This window comes from Podarcis vaucheri (assembly GCF_965113315.1).
Source record: "Podarcis vaucheri genome assembly, chromosome: 5".
Taxonomy (NCBI): Eukaryota; Metazoa; Chordata; class Lepidosauria; order Squamata; family Lacertidae; genus Podarcis; species Podarcis vaucheri.
Window position 1 is genome coordinate 35,583,560 of NC_138763.1, and position 25,086 is coordinate 35,608,645.

Genomic DNA, 25,086 nt, shown 5'->3' on the forward strand with positions numbered 1-25,086 from the left:
AATAAAATGTAAAAGTATGTTTAATTACTGTTGAAAATGATATATTAAAAAAACCTAATAAAAATTATATTAATAATAAAAAAATCCCACCCTACATCCTTAACTTAGTTACATCGTGAAAGTGTTGCAATTAGCCATAGCTTCTTGAGAGGATGAATCCAAATATGGTCAGTTTATTCTATCAGTAAATGGGCACAATCTAGTGAACACTGTACTCTCCTCTATGCAAATATTAGGGAGGGGGGCTCCAGTGCGATTTTGTTTTCTGCACCCCCAAAACACAACTAATTCAGCCATTTGCAATGTAACAACTTTTTAATAAAAAAATGTATACATAAAAACCCGAGTCAACATCTATTAACTTTCATTTTATCTTTTTACTTCCTTTTACTCACCACCGTCTCTGCTGTCTCTCATTCCAAGGAAACCAAACCCACCCTAACATTCAAACCCAGGTAAGTGCCTGGAAGGCTTGGAATCTCACAAGGCTCTGAGATCAGGGTGATGTGCAACATTATTATCTCATGAAGGATGTATGCATTAAGTTCAGAGTCTAAAACAGGGGTTAGCAACCTTTTTCAGCCGTGGGCTGGTCGACCATCCCTCAGACCATGTGGTGGGCCGGTCTATATTTTGAAAAAAATATATGAACAAATTCCTATGCCCCACAAATAACCTAGAGATGCATTTTAAATAAAAGCGCACACTCTACTCATGTAAAAACACCAGGCAGGTCCCACAAACAACCCAGAGATGCATTTTAAATAAAAGGACACATTCTACTCATGAAAAAACACACTGTTTCCCGGACCGTCCGTCGGCCGGATTGAGAAGGCAATTGGGTCACATCCGGTCCCCGGGCCTTAGGTTGCCTACCCAGGTACTCCACTGCACAATAAGCCTTTTGGACAGGGCTGGAAACAGTCTTTTAAAAAAGTGGCTTTTGCAGGTAAGTGAAAGCCTTCAGTGGGGAAAATCTTTTTCTTCCTAGCTTCTGGAATGGGGGAAGAGCAGTCATCTTTTCTCACTCAGCACTTTCTAATTCTACTTATTCCCTTTCCATACCCAAGTTAATGAAGTAGAATAGAACTAAGAAGGGATTTTGTCACAAGCAGTTGGAGCCAACCAGTTGGCTAAGGCTAGGGGACAATCCTGTTGTGAATTTGGGGTGGGGGTTAGGCTATATGGTGCCTGAGTCCCTTTTAATTCCTGGATCCAGCAAGGGTTAAAATCTAATGGAAGATCACATTGTTTAAGTAGCCAGGCAAGGCCCATAATGCCCTCTAAGAATGGATTGTTGGTATACAAAAGGAAGATGCTCTGTGCCAGAGGCAAAATGGGTGGTCCCTTCCCATACCTGGCTGGTGATGAATGAGAGAGCTGGGCTAGGAGGTGGCGGAAACCAGAGAGGGAGAACCATGCTTGATTTCTGCTTGAATCCAAGGCTGTAGCTATGGGAGAAGTGATACCTTCTGGGGTGTTACTGCTCTGAGCCCATCCATCGGAGCCTTAGATGTAAATAAGCCACATATCCTAAAGATACCACAGTCTCCACTGTCCCTTATTCCAAGGAAATAGAACCCTGGGGATGCACCTAGAACCCCTAGATTCTCGCACCACTCAGAGATTGGGGTGGCGTGCAAAGCTGAGATCACAATGTTATTGGAATATACTCTGAGTCGAGTGCGGACTTCATGCTCTTTATTCAGCTCTTAGTAGTGAGGAATGGAATTTCCCCCGAAATGTCTGCTAATGGGCCCCACGTGATTGGCTAGTTCCGGGATTCTCCTGTAGGCCAATCAGGTTGCAGATTCACTTCCACCTGGAGTTGGATTGGGTGGCTCCTGCAGACCAATCAGACTGCTGCAATTTTGATCCTATTGTTCTAGGACCAATCAGACTGCTGCATTCTGAATCCTATTGTTCTAGGACCAATCAGACTGCTGCAATTTGGATCCTAATCAACTCAGTACATAATTGTTATGTCACACTACCACTTCCACCTGCCTATGTACAAGAGCAGTCACAGATGTCATGGTCACCTATGAGATAAGACAGCAGAGTTTCTGCCTCAGCTATTGGAGAATCATGTATATGGTGGTGCTAGATGAGAGGTGGGAAGCCTTTTTCAACCTGAGGACTGCATTCTCTTCTGGCCAGCCTTCCAGGGACCACCCTCCAGTGGCAGGTGGGGCTAGAGGCACCAGTGGGCAGGCTAGTTTCTATATACATACACACACCCCTGTCTATCCTCCATCCGGGCACACAAGGGACACTCTCAGAAATCAAGGACCTGTTTCAGCCAGGTGAAACATTTGAGGAGGTTGCAAAGCGAAGCCAATGAGTGGTGTGGCCTGGGGGAAGAATGTGGTGTGGTTCAGACCCAGAGGCTTGGAGGACCACTCCTAAGGTTCCCCACCCCTGTGCTAGATATTTGTCTGATCCTAATGCGGGGCTGGGGGATCTCAGGCCCAGAAGCATAGTACAGCTCCTCAAGCCTCTCAGTCTGGGTGTCACAGGAGCCTGCTTGTGAGTAATCACATGGTTCAAAGACGATGTGAACTCTTTAGAAAAGTTTGGATTTGATATCCCGCTTTATCACTACCCAAAGGAGTCTCAAAGCGGCTAACATTCTCTTTTCCCTTCCTCCCCCACAACAAACACTCTGTGAGGTGAGTGGGGCTGAGAGACTTCAGAGAAGTGTGACTGGCCCAAGGTCACCCAGCAGCTGCATGTGGAGGAGTGGGGAAGCGAACCCGGTTCCCCAGATTACGAGTCTACCGCTCTTAACCACTACACCACACTGGCTTTATTAGCAAACAAACAAACAAACAAACACAAACACAAACACGATCTCCACAATCTTGACTGAATGTCAGGCCAATGAGAAGAGCAACTCATTCCCGGTGGTCTTCATTCATGAAAATCATTTGCGGAGACTGAACGTCCCTGCCTCCTCAGGGCTTTCCCCAAGAAAGTGGGAGCTTTGCCTGCATCACGCTGCATGCAGCCAACCTCTCTCCAATCCTTTTTCATGCTTCTCCTGGTTCTGGGACACAAGGAGGGAAGGGGAGTTTGTTGCAGCTGGAGGGGGAGACACCTATGACCAGGGTTTCCCAAACTTGGGTCTCCAGCTGTTTTTGGACTACAATTCCCATCATCACTGACCACTAGTCCTGCTAGCTAGGGATGATGGGAGTTGTAGTCCCAAGCTGGAGGCCCGAGCTTGGGAAACTCTGCCTGTGACTCTTCACCAGTCATTGCCCTTGAACTCTGAAATTGCTTCTTGCTTGTCTGCATGGAGAATATAGAGGGTCATGTGCGTATGTGTAGAAGCAAGCTTACTATAAAATTTACATTTGTTTCTCCATCCACTTTTGCGTCTGGCCCTGCTCTCCATTGGTCTGTAACTCTCAGCCTGAAAAAAAAAAAAGTTCCTTAGCAACTACCCTAATGTCACACTTTATTTTTTTTTTTAAATAATTTAATGTCACACTTTAAACCAAACTTTAAATAAAATAATGTCACACTTTAAACCACATGGAACTTACTTGCACTGAAGAGAAATGCAATGTGTCAAAGAGGCCCTTTGTATCTCTGGGTGTTGCAAGAAAGTTCTCAACGCTCCTGGGACTGAGGTCACATCCTCTCCTATTCATCTTGGTGCCCCATGAACAAAGGAGGCCCAGAGTATCATTCAAGGTGCTGTACACCTTTCCCTTGGCCAATGTTGATGTTTGACTCAGCGTGATTCCTGGCATTCTTGTTTGTGTTTTAAGTGTCAAAGAAGCAATTTCCAGTCCCATGCTCTGGGCTTCACCTTAACCTCATTGAAAAGCAAGTGTGGGGTCAGTTCTGTTTATAATACAACCGATTAAAACAGGAAAATATGCAAAGCCTTCATTCACTGAGATCCGGGTATTGTTAAAACAAAATTCACATTTTGTTTCTAAAATTAAAAAAGGGCATTGGTTACTTTACAGAATTTTGCTGTTTGCTTGCATCTGTAATATGTATTTCTGTCTCTTGTGTTTCACACTGTGTTGTGTTTTGGGAGTAGACACCAATGTAGTCACTGTACTCAGGATTCCTGGAAGTGTAACATGGAATGGTGAACAGAACCTCTTGGAACGAAACCGAGTTCTCATTTTATTTTTATTTCTGCCATTCTTGCTATTATTTCTCCTGTAACAGGGACACACTTGACTTCAGATACACCTGTGCCTACCAGCTATGGTTACATGGAAACTTATTATTTCCCAAAAGCATTTCAAGCGTTTTAGAATGACAAATGACACACCAATTTCCCTGAAAGGCAGCTTGCACCTTACCAAATTCCTCTGCTGCATGTAGCTGGAGGAAAATGTTTGGGTCTTGGATATTCTTGAGGCTATATTCTCAGTTGAAGGCAGGCAACAACAATGAGATCCAGGAGCCTGTTCCCTGTACCTTGCCCAAACTGCGTGTGTGCCATGCAATAAGAGAATTATGAAGCTGGCTATTCTTTGTACCCTGCTCCATAATTATATTATTGTATGGCACACACTCAGTTCAGACAGGAGATAGGGAATACCCTCATGGACCTCAGCATTATTGCCTGCCTTCAGCTGAGAAGATAGTCTCAAGCATACATACTCCCCCTTCGGTATGTAGAATCTACAATACAGGATGCCGCTACCTACAGTGTCCCTGGTGGATGGTGAAGCAAGATCTCTGGGAGTGTTAATGCTGTGAGCCCATATACACACATATGTATATGTGTGTAAATAAAAGAATACATCCTAAAGACATTGGAGTCTTCATTCCAAAGAAACCAACCCCTGGGTAAGTGCGGGAACCCCTGATGTCTCTCACTGCTCAGAGACTGGGGTGTACACAGCAATATCATTAGCAATTCCTCCTGATGTTAAGTCTAACTATGCTTCCCTGTACTATAGAGACCCACTTCTGCATATTCTTTAGGTGCTTGAAAACAGCTGGAAGCTGTAATCCTAAACATCTGGAGGGGAAGGCTGGCATTAAAGCTTTGGCTATCTAAGGAGGTACTGTGATGGGACCAGTCAAAGGCAACCATACAAAGGTTTGCACCTCCTTAATGAGATTTTGTATAAAGAATTTCACAAAATGGATCATGAGTGGCTGCTGAGACCATATAATACCAGTCCTGAAAGACCTACATTGGCTCCCGGTACGTTTCTGAGCACAGGTCAAAGTGTTGGTGCTGACCTTTAAAGCCCTAGACGGACTCTGCTCAGTATACCTGAAGGAGCATCTCCACCCCCATCGTTCTGCCCAGACACTGAGGTCCAGTGCCGAGGGCCTTCTGGCAGTTCTCTCACTGAGAGAAGCAAAGTTACAGGGAACCAGGTAGAGGGCCTTCTCAGTAGTGGCACCCGCACTATGGAACACCCTGCCATCAGATGTCAAGGAAATAAACAACTATCTGACTTTTAGAAGACATCTGAAAGCAGCCCTGTTTAGGGAAATTTTTTAATGTTTGATCTTTTATTGTGTTTTTAATATTCTGTTGGGAGCCACCCAGAGTGGCTGGGAAAACCCAGCCAGACGTATGGGGTATAAATATTATTATTATTATTATTATTGTTATTGTTATTGTTATTGTTATTGTTATTATTATTATTATTATTAGTGTGAGAATGTCAAATTGTGGAGTTGGAGAGGGGTCCTGTAAGCCATCTTCTAGTCCAGGCACAGGCAAACTCTGCCCTCCAGATGTTTTGGGACTACAACGCCCATCATCCCTAGCTCACAGGGCCAGTGGTTTGGAGGGCCGAGTTTGCCTATGCCTGTTCTAGTCCAACCCCTTGCTAAATGCAGAGGGCTGCCCATGCTTTGCTTGAAGACCCTCAGTGAAGAGAGAGCTCACCCAGTGGTGGCTGGTGAGCGTCAGGAATGGTGGGGAGCTCAACAGTAGGTGGAGCCAGAGCTAATGACAGGCAGAGCCAAGTGATGCTAATTTGAGCCCCGTGCACCTCCTTTCTGAGTTCTACAAGGTCCACCAGGAGACTGGATTTCATTAAAAAGGCAGGCAGGTGGGGTCTGGCTGAGGCTGACCAAGGTTGGTGAGGCAGTGCTCCATTTGCCCTAATGGACCAGCCACCAGTGAATACACCTACCCCCCCACCCAGGTAATTGATCCCAATCCCAAACTCTTTTTACCATCAACAGCAGATGCTTCTAACGTCCAGTTGAAATAAATACAGGACACTAACAAAGCCTCACATGCTCTATGTCACCTAAAAGGACTAACAGAACATCTGGACCTGCAAGGCACTTCTAATGGCAATCAAATAAAACTGTATGTGAACATTGCATTAGGTTTAAGGGATGGAGTTGGGGTTGACTGAGAGAAGAAAGCACAGGGACTTAGCCCACTACCTAATCCCAGTGCTGCTGTGCAAGTGGGAAGGAAATATACTCTGCGCACATTCAGAGTCCACTCCATTGTTTGCTCTGGAGCCGGGCATTCAAAGGTCCTAATGCTCAGGATACGTAAATAGCCCTTTCCTGCATGCATCTTTATGTCTGGATACAGTGGTGCCTCTGGTTACGTACTTAATTTGTTCCGGAGGTCCGTTCTTAACCTGAAACTGTTCTTAACCTGAAGCACCACTTTAGCTAATGGAGCCTCCTGCTGCTGCTGTGCCACCACCGCACAATTTCTGTTCTCATCCTGAAGCAAAGTTCTTAACCCGAGGTACTATTTCTGGGTTAGCAGAGTCTGTAACCTGAAGCGTATGTAACCCGAGGTACCACTGTACTTTAGATATTAACTGTGGCTGGTGGGAAAGGGTTAATATAAAAAAGAGAAAACAATAACCCCAGCACACTGTGAAGAAATCACTGACACATTTTCCTTGAGGCTGTGCAGCTCGACGTGTACATAAGATCCCTTCTAGGAAATCTCATTATTGGGGATTTTACACTTAAGTTAATTTTTTTCTGCTGCCTACAGACAACTCCCAGCCCTTTCGAATAGGCCTTCACTCCAGTGCTGGAGGAAGCGGGGGGGGGGGGGTTAGAAGGCTGTCCAAAAGTCCAGAGAAGTCAGCCAAAGTTTGTTACAAGAAAATAAGAAAAATGCATTCACAAAAAGCCACCCGTGCAAGCAACACAATAACCAGCTTTCTGTTGTAGAGAAATTCACAGTTAAATTCAGTGGAAAGAAGAGGCTCATTTCATTGGGGCTACAATCCTATCCCACTTCCCTAGGCAGTAAGGCCCACTGGTTCTTACGTCCAACAGTATAGCATCAGGCTTCTGTGCAGCTTTCATTCATTTGAGTTACACCTTTGGTCAGGCATAAGATGAATAAGCTCATTTATATTTCATCCTGTTTCCATTCCCAGAAGCTACAATTCCCAAAGTTCCACATGACAACCTATTGATTGTTAAACCACTCTGACAATTGTAGTTCTGGGTGGGGAATAGGGGTTTCCTAACAACTCTCAGCACCCTTAACAAACTACAGCTCCCAGAATTCTTGGGGAAAAGACTTGACTGTTTCTGTAGTAGCATCATAGTGCTTTAAGTGTACGAAAGAGTCACCAGTGTGGCATCTCCAGACACATGTCCCCACTTCCTGCTGAAATTTTGCTTGGAAGATGCATTCTATAGAAATGGCTGCAGTGTGTGTGGGGTTGTGGTATGTCTGCGGTGCCCACAACAGTTTCTTTGGTTTGCAAAAGCACCCATGGGCCCCCGAAAGGTTGGCAGCCCCTGTTCTAGAAGACCCTTGATAAACAAATTCAGATGCTTACCCAGAGTAATTATAAAGAAACCAGATGCCTTATTTTTCTTTTCAGCTCAATATTTTTGTAAAGCAGGGCAGGCTTAATTAAGTTACACTGGGAGAGTGTTAAAACTTAGCAGAAGTTAAGGAGTGCCCCTTTACTGAGGTGTTTTTTCTGGTCTCCAGGGCTCTGCTGTCAGTAAATGTTGACTCTATCAACCAGCAGAGGGCAGGGGAAAGAGTCAGCCCTAACATTTAAATTCCTGACAGCACAGTCCTTTGCAAGTCTACTCAGAAGTAAGTCTTAGTGACTTCAGGAAGCCATTTTCTCAAGTAAGCAAGAATAGAATTGGGGCCGCAATTTGAACAAAGTTCGATTTTGCTTTGAATTCCTTTGAATAGGGTGGCCATAGCGATTAATATGGACATTTTCCATGTATTTTCGAAGTATACCAGGTGAAAAGGAAGGACCTGGGGAGATAGAGCATTTCTGGTACAGACACATTTGCAGTGCTATTTTTCTAGAAAAAGAGGTGCCATGAATACTTCCATTGTTTTCTTATAATAGCTATGGTGCCCAGAGGTGGAGCTAGCTGCTCCGGCACCTGGGGGCAGGGCTAGCCAGCCGTGGGGGTGGGACAAGCATCCCGGGGAGGTAGGGCAGCGATGGCACCCCCCTCCAGGGATGACACCCGGGACGGACCGCACTTACTGCACCCACCTTCCTCCACCAGTGATGGTGCCCACCTGAGAGGCGAGTTCCAGCTAAAAAAGCTCTTCACATCTGTATATGTCAATTTAGATACCCTGAAAATTAGGGATGAGGAACCTGTCATCCTCTAGGTGTTAAATGGGACTCTTAACTCTCATCTTTCCTGACAACTGACCATGATGGCTGCGGTTGATAGGAGTTGGAGTTCAATAACAACTGGAATATCACTGGTTCTACATTCTTGCTGTAAACGTTTTAAAGGATGTCTCCCAATAAAATATGCTAGGGGGAAAACTTTCATGTTCTGCCTGTGGGCTTCCAGAGGCATCTATCTGCCTGACTGCTGTTGGATTTCGAAACCTAGGTGAGTGAGACCTGCAATAAAATATTGCAGTGTGGAGTGCTCCCTTTTCAGTCCCACTCCAATTTTTCTGTTTTCCCTCCCACAACTCTCAAACAGTGTTCTGTGGCCATTGAGGATAGTCTGCATTGGGCTGAGTTTAGGAATGTTCGCCCCACTTAGAGTTTTGTTCCCATAAAGTTTTTCTTTATAGACAAACCTTAGGATTCCCCCAAACTTGCAAATGTGTGTGGGTGATGCTGTTTTGGCTACTTATGAAATGACACTCACTTCCCAAACGTGGGAAATAAAGGATGTGAGTAGATGCATCTTGGTTTAATCCAGTTAGGCACTTTGTAACATTTTTAAGTTGCGTAAGATATCACTTAAATCACTACTATTTGGTATTTTGTTAGTTTAAGCATACTGTGCTCTACATCATTTTGGATAAAGTGCATGACATTTCTTTTTTAAACTGAGATTTCTAACTGCTATTGTTCCACTATGTCCTCATAATTTCCCCACATCCCATTTGCATTGCTCATGTGTCAGTACCTGGCATGTCCTGCTCTGTTTTCATATGCAATTATTGTAAATTGCAGGCAGGGACTGTGGTAAGGCTTTGTTTTGAAGAGCACATGACATGCTGTTGGCAATAAAGATTCTGGGCACAATAGAGCAGGACGTTCTTCGGCTTATATCCCATTGGAATTAATGGGGCAGTGCAGGAGCAGCAGAGACCTTATGCAGCTCCCATACTTTTCAATGGGGCTTAAGCAAAATATTGTCATGAACTGGCAGGACAGCAGGGAGGAGGTAGAGGATTCTGGCAAGGGATGTAGCTGGGACTGGGAGACACAGGGGAAAGCTGGGGATGGGGAATAAGAGGTTGGTGCGGGAAGTACTCACAAGGTGATGGAGGATGATGAGGGGATGGGGTTCAGTGCACAGGAACCAGAGCAGCAGGACCCATCACCAGAGCCAGAGGAGCCCCTGTTTCCCTGAACACAGCAGGCTCTGAGGCGTAGGGAGCAGCAGGCGGGGAGCTCCACGAGGCTGAAGCAGGCCAGGACCCACAACCCAGCTCTCTGGCTGGCCAAGTGGGGCTCGCTGGCTCTGGAAGGGGGGGTGATTCCTCATCTGGAGTAGGCTCAGAGCAGGTGAGGGCCACATGCCTCATCAAGCCCAGTTGCTGCAATCAGCATGAATAGTATAAAAGGGCAGCCGAGATGAGGTATTGTGTCTACTCAGCTGCTCATGTTGATGGGCCTCAGTTTGGATGCTTCAGGACAGGCATAGGCAAACTCCGGCCCTCCAAATGTTTGGGACTACAGTTCCCATCAGGGATGATGGAAATTGCAGTCCCAAACATCTGGAGGGCCAGAGTTTGCCTATGCCTGCTGAAGGATCTCTGCAGGACTGTGCTTTGGGTTTGACTCTCGAGTGTATCAGCCCACCATTTGTCATATTTTAGAAGCTACTGGTTAATATAAATAAAGTGATTTATGAACCTGCCACAAACTCCCCTGAAATGGATACGTGAATCATTTGTTTAATCACTCCCAGCCCCAGCCCCCCCAAAAAATGTTAATGCCTTTTTAAATTTTGGATTTTCTGGACACAAAGATGGGAGAGAGATGGGAGAGAGAAGGAAAGTAGCATTGTCTATACACCAGAAAAGTCATTAATTTTTTCTGCATCAGCATTGCCATTTCTTGAGGAGAAATTATTGAGTATCTGCACCAAAGTGCACTTTTGCAACATTGGGGGGTGCGGGGGATGCTCTCTCTTAGCCTCTCTCGTGTTTTCATTTTCAAAATTGCCAGATTTGGTAGAAAAACCTCAACTGTTTCCTATTAGAGGGGGAGAGTTCCTCAACGTGTCTTTCTGATATTCACTGTTACACATTTTAGAGCTCAATGCAGAAGTACAAACTAACTAGCTGCAGTTGGCCTGAAGTGCAAATTCCTGATTACTTTATCTTTCTGAGTTCAGTGTGGAAAGAAGAGTCCAAATACTACAGAGTTGTTTTGATTGCAACTCCTCACACCTTCCAATCACTGGGACAAATTTTGTTTTCTCAGCACTCTAAACCTTTAGCTTATCTCACAATTGTTCTACCGACAGATTTTCTAAATGGCTCCCTAAACGTGCAGCCCCCCACTCTCTTATAACTCTCCCTACATCAGGATGTCATAAGCAGTTAACAGAAGGGCCGGATTAGAAGCCTTAAGAACAGTTACTTGCAAGCAACTTTTAGGGACATAGTGGGATCTTGATCCTATTCACATTCAGAAAATGGAAGTTGCAATCAACACTAATTGCCAGAAATGATCCCTGCAGAGTTCAACAGATGATCTCAGTAAAAAAATTCCTTCCAGTAGCACCTTAAAGACCAACTAAGTTAGTTCTTGGTATGAGCTTTCGTGTGCATGCACACTTCTTCAGATACACAGATGATCTCAGGTTTCTGAAAAAAAGAAAGAAAACCACGCCCCAAGCAAATCCTAAATGTTTGAAATAGGTTGTGTGAACAGACACAGTTTCAAATGGCAGCCTGATTCTGTGCAGAATTACAGTAGCTGTGTCTTAAACTAACTGAAAAAAATTGGAACATTATTTTTAAAAAGCTACTTTTCACAACATGATTTATTCCAATGTACTGAATTGTATGGAACTCCCTGGGAATGGCACTCAATTGTGAGTTATGTTTGTGATTGCTAGAAAGGGTCACTAATATATTGTTTGAGGAGTTTAGATCCAGACCAAACATTGGCTTCAGAAGTTTGGATTCCATGCACACCTACACGCAGAGAGATTATTTTAGACTGCAACCATAGGCACACTTATTTGGGGAGTAAATTCTGATGGGAATCTGTGGGATTTGCTGTCAGGTAAAGCTTATGCATATAACCTATTTCATTCAGGCACACAAATCCAAAATGGCTTATAGTGAAATAATCTTTTGGAAACAGATCCGGCTAACAGCTGGATTTTATTTTTCCAAAATGGGGAGGAGATATCAAGCATTGTATGTACCTTCTTCCCTGAAGTCCCAGGTGCAACTCAGACCCTGCAAAGCAACTAATAAAACACAGCACACACCATCCCTCAAAGAATCCTGAGAACTGTCATTTAAGGGTGCTGGGAATTGTAGGTCTGTGGTGGGTACAATTCCCAGCATCCTGGAGGGTTTGTGCTTTGAGAGTTTGGTGTACACAGCAAAGTCTCATTTAACTGTCTGCTTCCTCCTTCCACATTACATCTTAAGACTGAAACTAAGCACAGACGCCATCAACAGACCCCCCCCCCCAAGTGTTCCTGTTTTTCAGGGACACCCCTGATTTAGAGAAGTCTCCCTGGTTTCTGATTTCATCTTGGAATGTCCCACTTTTCCTTTGGATGAGAAATACTGGATAGTATGGAGTTATCCGACCCCTGAGCTGTCTGAAAGCAATCCTGTTATGTACTGAAGTTCTCACCCCGGGCCAGCAGGGGGATACTGTAGATAGTTCAGGTCCACATATGCAAATAAGGGACCGAAAGTGACGTTCAGTGATTGGATAGTTACAGAAAGTTGTTACAGTTACGTTGTACTGGAGCTCTATATAAGCAGGCTGGCTGAACCCTTCAGTTCAGTTCTGTTCTGGCCTGTGAATAAACAAGAGCTGTTTGAAGAATCGCTGTGTCGTCTGATATGTTCACCCACAACTTAACAAATCCTGTATAGGGAAGGTTTTTTTAAATGGGTCATTCCACATCAAATCAACGCAAAAAACAAGGGTTTCGCCACCCACTGTCTTGGATTTTGATGAAACTTGGTGTACACCCTTCCCTTATGGTTGAAAGTAAACCCCTTAAATTTTTCCCCTCTATCTCAAACGGTTTTAATTTTATAGCACTTCAAAGTTTCATGAAATCTGTGTTTGTGTTCCTTTGAGATCCTCAGCCTTGTGTGCATTTTAGATTTTTTATGCATAACCAATGATCAGATCTCTTTGAGATTTTACACAGAGCTCAATAACATGATGAGGATTTCAGGGGAAAATACACCAGCAATCAAAAGATTTTATATATGCCTAAAAATATATATAAATGCAGGTTTTTTTGGTGGAAAAATGAGGTATGTTGTTGTTGTTTAGTTGTGTCCGACTCTTCGTGACCCCATGGACCAGAGCATGCCAGGCACTTCTGTCTTCCACTGCCACCTGCAGTTTGGTCAGACTCATGTTTGTAGCTTCGAGAACACTGTCCAACCATCTCGTCCTCTGTCGTCCCCTTCTCCTTGTGCCCTCCATCTTTCCCAACATCAGGGTCTTTTCCAGGGAGTCTTCTCTTCTCATGAGGTGGCCGAAGTATTGGAGCGTCAGCTTCAGGATCTGTCCTTCCAGTGAGCACTCAGGGCTGATTTCCTTAAGAATGGATACGTTTGATCTTCTTGCAGTCCATGGGACTCTCAAGAGTCTCCTCCAGCACCATGATTCAAAAGCATCAATTCTTCAGCGATCAGCCTTCTTTATAGTCCAGCTCTCACTTCCATACATCACTACTAGGAAAACCATGGCTTTAACTATACGGACCTTTGTTGGCAAGAAAATGAGGTATAGAAATCCTAAATTTTCAGTATGAGGGCATGATGGAATCAAAAGTTTTTGATGGTGAAAATTATTGCAAAGACATGCTCTTTCTCATCAAAGAATAAAATGTATGGATCTCTTATGTCTTCTAACAAAATTTTACGTTTTTTGGACATCTTGGGGGGGAAATGGCCACGGGGTACAACTTTCCTACAATCCATAGCTGTAATAGAAAAAAATTAATGAAACAAAGTTGTTCATCTTAAAATCTAAAATAATATTGGTTATTACAGAGGTTCCCCCCCAAAAAAAGTGCAGGCTTGTTTTTTAGTTTGGGGGTATTTAAAACTATGAAAATTGGCTAGAGATAGAGGGGGGCAATTTAAGGGGTTTTCTTTCAACCATAAGGGAAGGGTGTACACCAAGTTTCATCAAAACCCAAGACAGTGGGTGGCATGACCGCGTTGAACTGATGTATAATGACCCAAATGTTTAATGTTTTATTATGTTTTTATGTATGTTGGAAGTTGCCCAGAGTGGCTGGAGCAACCCAGGAATATGTGGGGGATATAAATAGTGACATTATCATTATGGAATAGGACGTCCCTATTTTCATCGGAGATGTTGGAGGGTATACATCAATGGCTCCAACATTAGCCAATTTTTATTCTCCTCACCCCTCACTCCCTGTTTAGTTTGCTGTCTAGCCTGATGAAGCCTTCTGAAGAATTCAAAAGCTTGTGCATGAACACACAAACACACACACATTTTGGTTGGCCTGATAAAGATATTGCCTTCCTGTGGATTTTGGGATGAAATAATGGTAACAGTCAAAACTTTTTTAAAAAAAGATTAAAAAAATAGTAGCATGCATATGATAGGTCTGTGTATGCCATGATCTACAATGCTGCAGTCACGCAGCATTTGACAACTCCCAGTGGCATAGCAGGAGTGGTTGCTACGGATGCAAAATTGTTAGGGGCACAAAATTTCAACACCCTGTGCTGCCTCAAAACAGCTGTGCACTTCCATCGCTGGGCTCTGTTGAAAACGACCTGTCCATGTGAACCAGGAAGTGACCTCTCCAGACAATGGAGTGACTCTTCTTTTCTTATCTCTGTGGCTGCGATCTCCTGGGTGACGCTGAATGTGCAGGCGTACTCCGTCCATTTCTCTCCTTCCTACCCTCCCTCCACATGGCCCCAGATGCTGGCAACCCATGCTACACCACCGATAATGCCTCTCAAGTAAGGGCTTGTCCATCCATGCTTGTCCATCACTTGATGAGGACCAACCTCCAGCGATCACTTGTACTCAAAAGTGAAACATTACAGACCTTTTAATATCACCCCACATCCGTTCACATGTTCATCTGTTGCGAGTAAGCAGGCCTTGCGCAAAGACGACCAAGTGAGGCAAAACGATGTGTGTGTACACACAGACAATTCCATCCCCTTCCTCCAAGACTGGTATGGGTGGAGGTAGCAGCCTTGGGGAGCAAGTGCATCATCTGTCTGCAATGAAACCAGCAGGCCTGTGCACCAGTGGACCTGACAGAATGTGAGAACTATTTTTTCTATATCACTTACATTATAGCAGAAATGTGAAATGAACTCCATGTGGCAGCGGCCAATAAAAAAGAGGGGGCCGGTGAATTAAGAAGCGTTCTCCAAAAAGTTTCAGTTATCCCTTGGAGCTATATGACAACATAGACTGCCCTAATTGAAACAGTGTGAGAGCTTCCCCCGCCTCACCCCCCAAAGTTAAATCACTGCAAGTCCTTGTCCATCCCGCTCCCACCCCATCTCCCGGAAAGACAGACAGTTAATAGAAAAGGACACCCCTGCCACCTTTGATATCTATTATTTCCCTCAAGAATTTAACTGTTAAAAATAAGGAATGAGTGTTTGCCTTTCTCTTGCCCCCCTTCCCCTCAGTCCGCAGCATTAGCCTATTCCCTCTGGAGGCCCAGACACTTGATACAAAGGGAACTGTATGGGATGTCGGCCCCTTTGGGGTTTCATGTTTTCCCTCAGTATTTCTAACAGCTAAAGATGACACCACATCCCTCTGCCATCCCCTCCAAAGAATTTGCCCCCAAGGGAGCTGCACTCGGAGTTAAGTTACTTGGAATAAACCTCAAGAATGAAGTCCAAGCGACTCGCATCAGGTGGGGAGTATGATCCTATGTCATGCTTACCTGGGAGTAGGCCCATTGAACACACAGCAGGATTTACTTCTGAGTAAGCATGCTGGAAGATTGACATGGCCGGTGCATTTACTTGGGAGGAAGTTGTGCTTGCTGGGTCTGAGGTAAACAGGTGTAGACTCATGCTGTAAGCTTTCTTGAAATAATTATTAATAATAATTTTATTATTTGTACGCCACCCATTTCCGAGCCACCTTCACCACCTTCAAAGGCAGCCCCATATACAGCACATTGCAGTAGTCCAAGCAGGAGATAACCAGGGCATCTATCACTCTGGTGAGACAAGGCATATGCAGGTAGGGTTTCAGCCATTTTACCAGGTGGAATTAACCTGGGCTTCCATGGACAGCTCTGAGTCCAAAATGACCCCAAGGCTGTGCACCTGGTCCTTTAGTGGCACAGTTTCCCCATTCAAGACCAGTGAGTCCCCCCCCCCACATACACACCTGCCCATCCCCTGTCCCCCAGAAACAATACTTCTGTCTCGTCAGTCTTTCTTCAGCATGGTATGAACCTGAAAAATACTGGAAGTCCTCTAAGTAATCATGCAAAGACTGAGGATCACTTTTGAAATATCAAATGTATTTTAAATCATGCTAAGGATCCCATCTGCTGTAGATGGATGTTCAGTTGGTTGGACACTGAGACTTTTGTAGCCATATTTTCTTCTGCACAGCTTTGCAAAAAGGGAATGCATTCTATTACTTCTGACAAGTGCAGGAGATCTTAAGAACTTAAGAAGAGCCCTGCTGGATCAAGACCTATCTATTACAGCATCCTATGGATAGCCCACAAACAGGTCAGGAAGGCAATAGTCTCAGTGGATGACATTGTGGTCTAAAGCATTGAGGCTCTTGGGCTTGCCGATCAGAAGGTCGGCAGTTTGAATCCCCATGACGGAGTGAGCTCCTGTTGCTCTGTCCCAGCTCATGCCAACCTAGCAGTTTCAAAGCACATCAGTGCAAGTAGATAAATAGGTACCACTGCAGCGGGAAGGTAAACGGCATTTCTATGTGCTCTATTTTCCGTCATGGTGTTCCGTTGCGCCAGAAGCAGTTTAGTTATGCTGGCCACATGACCTGGAAAGCTGTCGGTGGACAAACACCAGCTCCCTTGGCCTGAAAGCGAGATGAGTGCCGCAACCTCATAGTCGCCTTTGACTGGACTTAACCGTCCAGGGGTCCTTTACCTTTTACCTTTTTAGTCTCATTGTGCTCATGGTCACCCGTAATTGGTGTTCAGATGCAGTCCCCCTCTGTACCTGGAGGTAGCACCTAATGACTAATCTTTGTGGTGGATTATGCCTCCAGGCTTTGTTATTTCTGACTTCTGCCACCACCACTTCCTGCATGTACACAATAACTAAAGCCTCTAGTAATCTTTACTCACCGCTAACTGGAAGTTAAACCAGTTTAGCTGCCTGGAGTTCATTGGGAAGAAATTGGTTTCAATCTAAACACCCTCTTAAGGGGCACAGAATTAAATGACAGAAAGTAAATATATATCAGGAACCAAGCCTAGTATATGGGAATAGGAAAAAGGGAAGGGGGAAATCTTTCTTCCTCTATATAAAGTAATGCGTAAGTTAAGAAAACATACAACTGTTGTTTTAAACGAATGGGATCAAGATGGATTATGAGGTCTTTGAAAGGGAAATCTCTTGATTTAAATTTATGCCCCGCTCGGAATTGTTTCCATTTAGGAAGAAGAACAACTGAAATCAGAATGTCAGAAGCAGTCTAAGCAGCTCCAAGACTCATTTCAAATGAAGGAAGCACCAAAAAAGCAACCAAAGAATCAGTGGATGTGGACAAACCATAGATCAGTGTGAGAACTAGATTTTCTATGTCAAAGGCAAACAGTTCACTGTCTACCTCTTTTCCTGAAGCTCTCCAGGGATTGATGGACTCAGCCCATGAGCAGCATGGGAGAAATCAATATTCTTTAGGTGGGGCACTGCAATAATTGACACCAGGCATGCCTGGCTCAGGAGGGTGACAAGGCTGGGCACCATTCAAAGTGTTGGTGCGGAGCCTTTAAAGCGCTTAATGGCCTTAGCTCCGTATACCTGAAGGAGCGTCTCCACCCCCATCATTCTGCTCGGACACTGAAGTCCAGCTCCGAGGGCCTTCTGGTGGCTCCCTCACTGTGAGAAGTGAGGTTACAGGGAGCCAGGCAGAGGGCCTTCTCGTGGTGGTGCCCGCCCTGTAGAATGCCCTCCCATGTCAAGGAAGTAAACAACTATCTGACTTTTTGAATACATCAGAAGGCAGCGCTGTTTAGGGAAGTTTTTAATGTTTGATGTTTTATTCTGTTTTTAATCTGTTGGGAGCTGCCAAGAGTGGCTGGGGAAACCCAGCCAGATGGGTGAGCTATAAATATTATTATTATTATTATTATTATTATTATTATTATTATTATTATTATCAGGGTCCTGAGAGAAACTGAGGGTCCTCTGTCCCAAGAATGCTACATTTCCATTTTACATGAAGTATCCAAGAAAATCTGATGTGACATAATGCCACAGCCCTGAGGACATCCATCTTACCTCTTATATGGCAGGCAATCTCTACCCTTGCTCTGCATTTTTGAGTGCAGGTGTTTATGAATAGGGGGTGTTATTCTCTGCAAACACCTCTCTATGGCAGAAGCTTCTGCCAATTTCTACAGTATGATTCTGAAACGTGCCAACATTCCTCTTCCCTTTTGGACCTTCAGTTTTACCAAAGCATCAGAAATCTTTGCCTAGCAACATTTTCCACTGCCATTCCTTGTTCCCATTATTTGGCACTGGCTGGCGCTGAGTTTGGAAGTTTCACACTCACTCACTCAGCTAATTACATGGATATTTCTTTTTAACTCCCCTGCTTCCTTCACGAGGGCTGCCAAGCATCATGGCCAGACTGCACAAAGATGGGGTCAGCTTTGCTTTGAAGTTCTGTTGCTACTCCCCTTCAGGCAGAGCTTCAAAGGAAAATTTCAGTGCAATGCTCAACAGCACCAGGAAGCAACCGGGACTGAAAATGAAATTTTGTAGCAGAGAACCAGGCACTTTGTGGCATAAAATCCAGGGCTCAAATCGAAAGCAAAGGCCCTGAGAAAACCTGAGTGTGCAGCTGAGAATATTTCTACTGCCGAAGGTCACAATGTCAGCATGACTTCTGCAAAGTGAAATTTGCCTCGCTATTATCTTTGTGTTCTACAGGAATGTCAGTAAGCATGCAGATAGGATGAAGATGTAGACACTATATGCCTGGATGTTCACATTTCCTTTTAACAAATCACTCAACAACGTCTCCTAAGGAAACTTAGTAAGCAGTCATGGGGTAGATAATAATGTAGGAACAAAAAAATGCAAAGATTAGTAACTGAGCAAGTCAGACCTGCAACAAAATGTTGCAGTGTGGAATTTTCCAGTTCAGTGCTACAACCAGTCATTTAGTCATATCTTCCACCATTATTCATCCATTTAATTATTAAATTTGTATACCTCCTTATGCCCATACATCTTCATTGCATCCCCCATCCTACTCAGCCACAACAGTTAGTCAGCATGTAAAGGTAAAAAGGACCCCTGGATGGGTAAGTCCAGTCAAAGGCGACTATGGGGTTGCGGTGCTCATCTCGCTTCAGGCCGAGGGAGCCGGCATTTGTCCACAGACAGCTTTCTGGGTTATGTGGCCAGCATGACCAAACCACTTCTGGCACAATGGAACACCGTGACGGAAGCGCACGGAAGCGCCGTTTACCTTTCCGTCACCTATTTATCTGCTTGCACCTATTTATCTACTTGGCAAGATCTGGGACAGAGCAATGGGTGCTCACCCCATTGCGGGGATTTGAACAACCAACCTTCTGATCGGCAAGCCCAAGAGGCTCAGTGGTTTAGACCACAGCGCCACCCGCATCCCAGTCAACTTATTGATATGATTATTTGTGGTGTGTGTGCATGTGTGCGTATTGCCCATTTGACATGTTGTGAGCCATTCTGTGGACAATTTCATACAAAAGCAGCACATGAATGAATGAATGAATGAGAATTCCACAACCTCTGAGCATACTTAGCTGTTAAAAATTCTTAAGTTTTTTTCTTGTTTTTCCCCCGTACTTCTTCAAACTTTTGGTTCTCCCAAGCCTGTTGATACCTCCCACTTTTGCATTAATGGTTCTATTTTGACTGCATTAGGACTGCCATTTGCCTCTGAAGTTCAGAAATAGAGGAAAGGATTAAGGGAATGGAAACGGTGGCCAAAAAATAGGTTGTTTTCACAAGGGGTAGAGTGGATATATTATGGGACCAATGCTCTTTAATGAACATTAAGCAGATTGTAAAAGTTGTGGAGCCAGGGTAAGTAGTGGAATATCCAAACTTGTAAATGGCAGCAAATTATTCAAATGAGAATATTATTCACACAAAGCACAATTAATGTAGGGAGTTCTAGCCAGTTAGACAAACTCACATGCTGCAGAAGTAGCCACTGAGGTAGCCTTCAGTTTAAGATACAATTCCATCAGCTGCTGCCAGCAGGGCTAATGCTCAGGGATGGTGGGAGTTGTAGTCCAATGAGGCAGAACATTGGCTATCCCTGTGATGAAAGACCCCCCCCCCCCAGTTTCAGAGGTGGCACACTACCGAATACCAGTTGCTGGAAACCAACAATGGAAGAAGGTTTGAGGACTTCTGATAGATGTCTGGTTGATCACAGTGCGATGCAGAATGCTGGACCTCTGATCAGACTCAACAGAAAGAACTCTTCTTCTGTTCTTAAAACCACTTATGAGAAGCAACTAACTTAAGTACAAAATGCCGAACATGTACATATACAGAGACTCCCTGATTATCTGTTTCTGACTACAAACCATGGAAAATGGGTATATTTAGTATGTCTTACATTATACTATTTAATACATTTTGGCAACAGTGTATGCACATTCACCTGAGAGTGTGCTCCTTTGAACACAGTAGGATTTCCTTCCAAGTAAACGTGCATTATATTGCACTGTTTAATATAGTACGCTCTAAACAACTTTGCAAAATCCTTTTGTTAGATATGGGCTATTATAAAGATGTTCTAATTGCAGGCATATGAACAGTTGTGTATTATCTTTTTCTACCCTCAGTGTAACATGGAAGGGAAAGCAAACCCACATAGCAAATCTGCATGAAGCAGCATAGCAGAATTAGAACAACTTATCTTGCATATGTTCAATGAAATGACTGAGAGCGGCACAAAACTATCCATATATCCAAGAATAAATGCATTGACAGACTATTTGGAATTCTGTTTTGGCCACTAGGTGGGGCTAATGGTTCTTTTAAGGAACCAATGAGGCTAGTTTAGCCATTTTCTTAAGCTTATGTTGAGTATATATTGCCAACAAACTGGAAGATAGCTTAAAGATTTGTAAGGAAGACTATCTGATTATCTGATTCCATAAATACTGAACCACAGTACCGAATGCTAGTCCCAAGATTAGAAGACGTCTATGAAATATCCATTCCTCATCTTACAAAGTAGTTTTCTCATTTTACATTGGGATCATACAAAATGACCACAGGAAATAAACCAATGCACATATAAAAAGAGTGCCTGGATTTGCTGCAGCTAGCGTTCAAATGATATTCTATTTTATTTACAGTACCGCTTGCTGTTTTGTAGTAACTTTAGTCATGATAACTGATATGGCACCCTTGGCATCAAATAGTAAGATATCCCAGGCACCTGAATTGTACAAGTACTATTCAGTTCAGTTCAGTGAAGGGGAAACATGAGGGAGCACAGTTCCATGACTTTTTAAAGAGAAGGGGTGATTACATCATCATGGAACAGCAGAGTAATTGATAGACTTTCCTTGCTCTGGCAAGTGTATTAGGGGATTATAAGGTTTGTAACAATAGCATAGAGGAACTTGTAAGGTGAGGAAAAATAACCAAAAAGAGGCTGCACACTTCTTTCCTTTGATCAGGTTCCTATTTCATGCCAATAGGAGCCAAACCTTGTCTGGATTGATAAAGTTAAATTTATAATGTACATAAAATGCTGTGTTTGAATGCATTGCATCTAAAATGCTGTAAAGGGAAGTTTATCTTAGACAAGAGGTTCCACCCACAGGGTGTGTCAAGGAACAAGCTATGCCAGACTTGGTGGGGCAGTCAATCTGCACAGAAGAACAGCATGACTGGAAAAATATTTTTACCCATCAACAGACGTTTTCTCTCGATTCCCCGCCCCCACTCTGACAATAACCATTGGAAATTATTTAAGCTCAGCCAAATAGCTTGATGACAGATATATGTCACAATACCAGCCACCACAGCCCTCTTATCTACTGCAGTATCTCTGCTCCTTGAGTTTGCCTTGAGTGTCTCATATTCAGATGAGCAATCATTTCTGAACTGAACTAGAAATGTAGAGAGGTGGAATGCAGACATGATGTCAACTACTCCAGGATAAAACTAACTCGCCTTGGGGCAAATGATGTCACAACATGAAGAGCACAACCTGAAAGGTATGCATAACGCAGCAGGTTCTGAACCTATGAATAAAGAAGGGGACCTAAGATTTTAAATTCCAAAACAGGAAAGGTTTGGGTGATTTAACACATTGGTGCTATGCTGCATTCTTTGTTGTTGTTCTTTTTAAATGATATTGCTTGCACATCAGGTGGGACACGCCCAACACTTGGCTGCCAAGCCTATGGGTTGAAGCTCTCCAGTAAGTGGGAGTCCACCACCCCTCTAGGTAAAGGTAAAGGGACCCCTGACAGTTAAGTCCAGTCGTGGACGACTCTGGGGTTGCAGCGCTCATCTCGCTTTACTGGCCTAGGGAGCCGGCATTTGTCCGCAGACAACTTCCGGGTCATGTGGTCAGCATGACTAAGCCACTTCTGGTGAACCAGAGCAGCGCACAGAAACACCGTTTACCTTCCCGCCAGAGTGGTACCTATTTATTTACTTGCACTTTAACGTGCTTTCGAACTGCTAGGTGGGCAGGAGCTGGGACAGAGCAACAGGAGCTCACTCTGTCATGGGGATTTGAACAGCTGACCTTCTGATCAGCAAGCCCTAGGCTCTGTGGTTTAGACCACAGTGCCATCCACGTCCCTACCACCCCTCTAGGTTTGTCCATAATGTTTGACAAAATCTACCCTCCTGTAACTTAAGCCTATTGGGATTAGTCCTGGTCTCTGGGCTAAGAACAAGTTGTCTTTGCCCTCTTCTTCATGGCAGCCTTTCTGGCATTTGAAGAGTGCTATCATATCCAGTGCCACCAAGCGATGGCTGCTGTTGGTACTGATGCACTCAGTCCGCAGCCTACAGAGGTCTCAGACTCTGAGCTTTCATTTTATAAAGAAGCAATACTTCAGCTCTCCTAGAAAGGAAGTTATGGAACAAAAGGTGCAAGTACCATGCTAAGTGGTTTCTGAGAGATGAGTCAGCCTGACTACTCCTGCCTTTCAGTGTTTTGAGCGAATGAGTGAAGTCAGAGTTGTGACGGGTGAGTGAGTTGTTTGGACACCAGGGGGTTAGGAATCCCTGGGATCTTAAAGAGTGGCTATTTCCCCCTCCCCTTCAGTGCACTTTCCCATTGCTTCTGTCTCATTTCCTAATCCTTGGAAATTCAAATTTCCCTTTTTCCTAGCAACTAGAATGCATCTTTACTGGTTTGGTTTCATCTGAGGCTTGAGAAGAATGCATTTACCGGTAAGGAAAACATACCTATAAGCCCAATATATGATAGTTTGCGATCAGGCTTCAAAGGAGACAAGGGAACAAAAAAATAGTTAATTAGCTCCCTGCTCTACTTTCTTATGCTGCTGGAAATTTTATAGGACAACAATTTCTAAATAGGCTCTAGGACTACCACCAGCTGGACAATCAACTAATTACAACTCCAGGTCTACTCATTCAATCATTTAGTAACTCTGCCCTCATTTTTCCTCTCTTGAAAAATAATATAATTTCATGTTGTGACTGAATCTGAACCTTTAGATTTCCTACTGTGGCTCCACCCCTCCAGCCAACAAACCAATGGCAGATGGAGGGTGTGACAAAGTGGGGATAGTATGGAAATAAGTGCCTAGCTGCTTTGAAACACAGGTGTAGTGTGACTAGAACTTCTGCAGCTTGAGGGAAGTGTCTCCAGAAGGCTAATTGTGTAGAAGTCTGAGGTCACAAGGCGACATTCTTGGCAATGGCACCTCAGCTTTACGACATAATCCACCGCCGCCACCCAGAGGTTTGGCTCGCACCAGCTATCTTTTGGCTGAAGATCTTCCCTAAGACTTGGAGCCTAATTCTGCAGAAAGGCAGGATATGAAGCCTGGGGACCCAAGGTGGGATGGCAATGGTGCCTCAGATTTGGAACATTATTCTAACACACACACACACACACACACCGAAGTTTGGCTGGTATCAACATTGTCTAACTTTTGGCATTGGCTGAAGCTTGTCTTCCTCTTTCAGTCCTTTGGAACATTATTCTAACACACACACACACACACCGAAGTTTGGCTGGTATCAACATTGTCTAACTTTTGGCATTGGCTGAAGCTTGTCTTCCTCTTTCAGTCCTTTGGAACATTATTCTAACACACACACACACACACACCGAAGTTTGGCTGGTATCAACATTGTCTAACTTTTGGCATTGGCTGAAGCTTGTCTTCCTCTTTCAGTCCTTTGGAACATTATTCTAACACACACACACACACACCGAAGTTTGGCTGGTATCAACATTGTCTAACTTTTGGCATTGGCTGAAGCTTGTCTTCCTCTTTCAGTCCTTTTGATAATGAGACCTTTGATCTATGTAATATGGTGGACTTATTTTGAAAAGCACATTTAGACTGATTTATGTGTCTTCCAGGTTTTGATCTTTGCATTCTAAAGCTTTGTATCTGCCTTGAGGAATATAAATGGCTTAAATAAATAAAATGGAAGACAAAATGCAACAGAATACCTTGATACAAGCTAAGCAAAGATTCTGCCTCCCCCCAAAATGATTTATAGGTGGTACATGACACCAGTCAAGCTTGAAAAAATTTACCATCTGCCCGACAATAAATGTTGGAAATGTAATGAGACTGAAGGTACATTCTTTCACCTTTGGTGGACGTGCCCAAGGATTAAGACATTCTGGGAGATGATTTATAATGAAATGAAAAAGGTATTTACATATACCTTCCTTAAGAAACCAGAGGCCTTTCTCCTGGGCATGGTCAGCCAATTGGTGCTAAAGAAGGATAGAACTTTTTTTATGTATGCAACAACAGCAGCAAGAATACTCATCGCGAAGTATTGGAAGACACAAGATTTACCCACCAGGGAAGAATGGCAGATGAAGTTGATGGACTATATGGAACTGGCGGAAATGACTGGCAGAATTCGAGACCAGGGAGAAGAGTCAGTGGAAGAAGACTGGAAAAAGTTTAAAGACTATTTACAGAAACACTGTAAAATTAATGAATGTTAGAATAATGTTGGAATGAAGT

At 43.8% G+C, this 25,086-nt stretch overlaps 1 protein-coding gene and 1 long non-coding RNA gene across 4 annotated transcripts in view; both read left to right on the top strand.

Annotated features, from left to right (window-relative positions):
• Window positions 1-14,355: 14,355 nt before the first annotated feature.
• On the top strand, window positions 14,356-20,822 carry LOC309532054. 2 transcript variants are annotated; one of them, XR_014219559.1, is made up of 3 exons: window positions 14,356-14,942; window positions 16,268-16,390; window positions 20,713-20,822. It is a non-coding gene; the product is annotated as an uncharacterized lncRNA (long non-coding RNA). The 2 variants fall into 2 exon arrangements; XR_014219560.1 differs by lacking the exon at window positions 20,713-20,822 and adding an exon at window positions 17,294-17,424.
• Window positions 20,823-21,974: 1,152 nt separating this feature from the next.
• PIK3CB (phosphatidylinositol-4,5-bisphosphate 3-kinase catalytic subunit beta) overlaps window positions 21,975-25,086 on the top strand; it is a 100,704-nt gene continuing 97,592 nt past the window's right edge. The window contains exon 1 of one of the 2 annotated variants that reach the window (XM_082221733.1): window positions 21,975-22,101. The gene's annotated coding sequence lies outside the window, so the exon portion shown is untranslated. Of the gene's footprint in view, window positions 22,102-23,906; window positions 23,929-25,086 lie in introns of those variants that run through there. The other variant, XM_082221734.1, reaches the window with a different exon arrangement.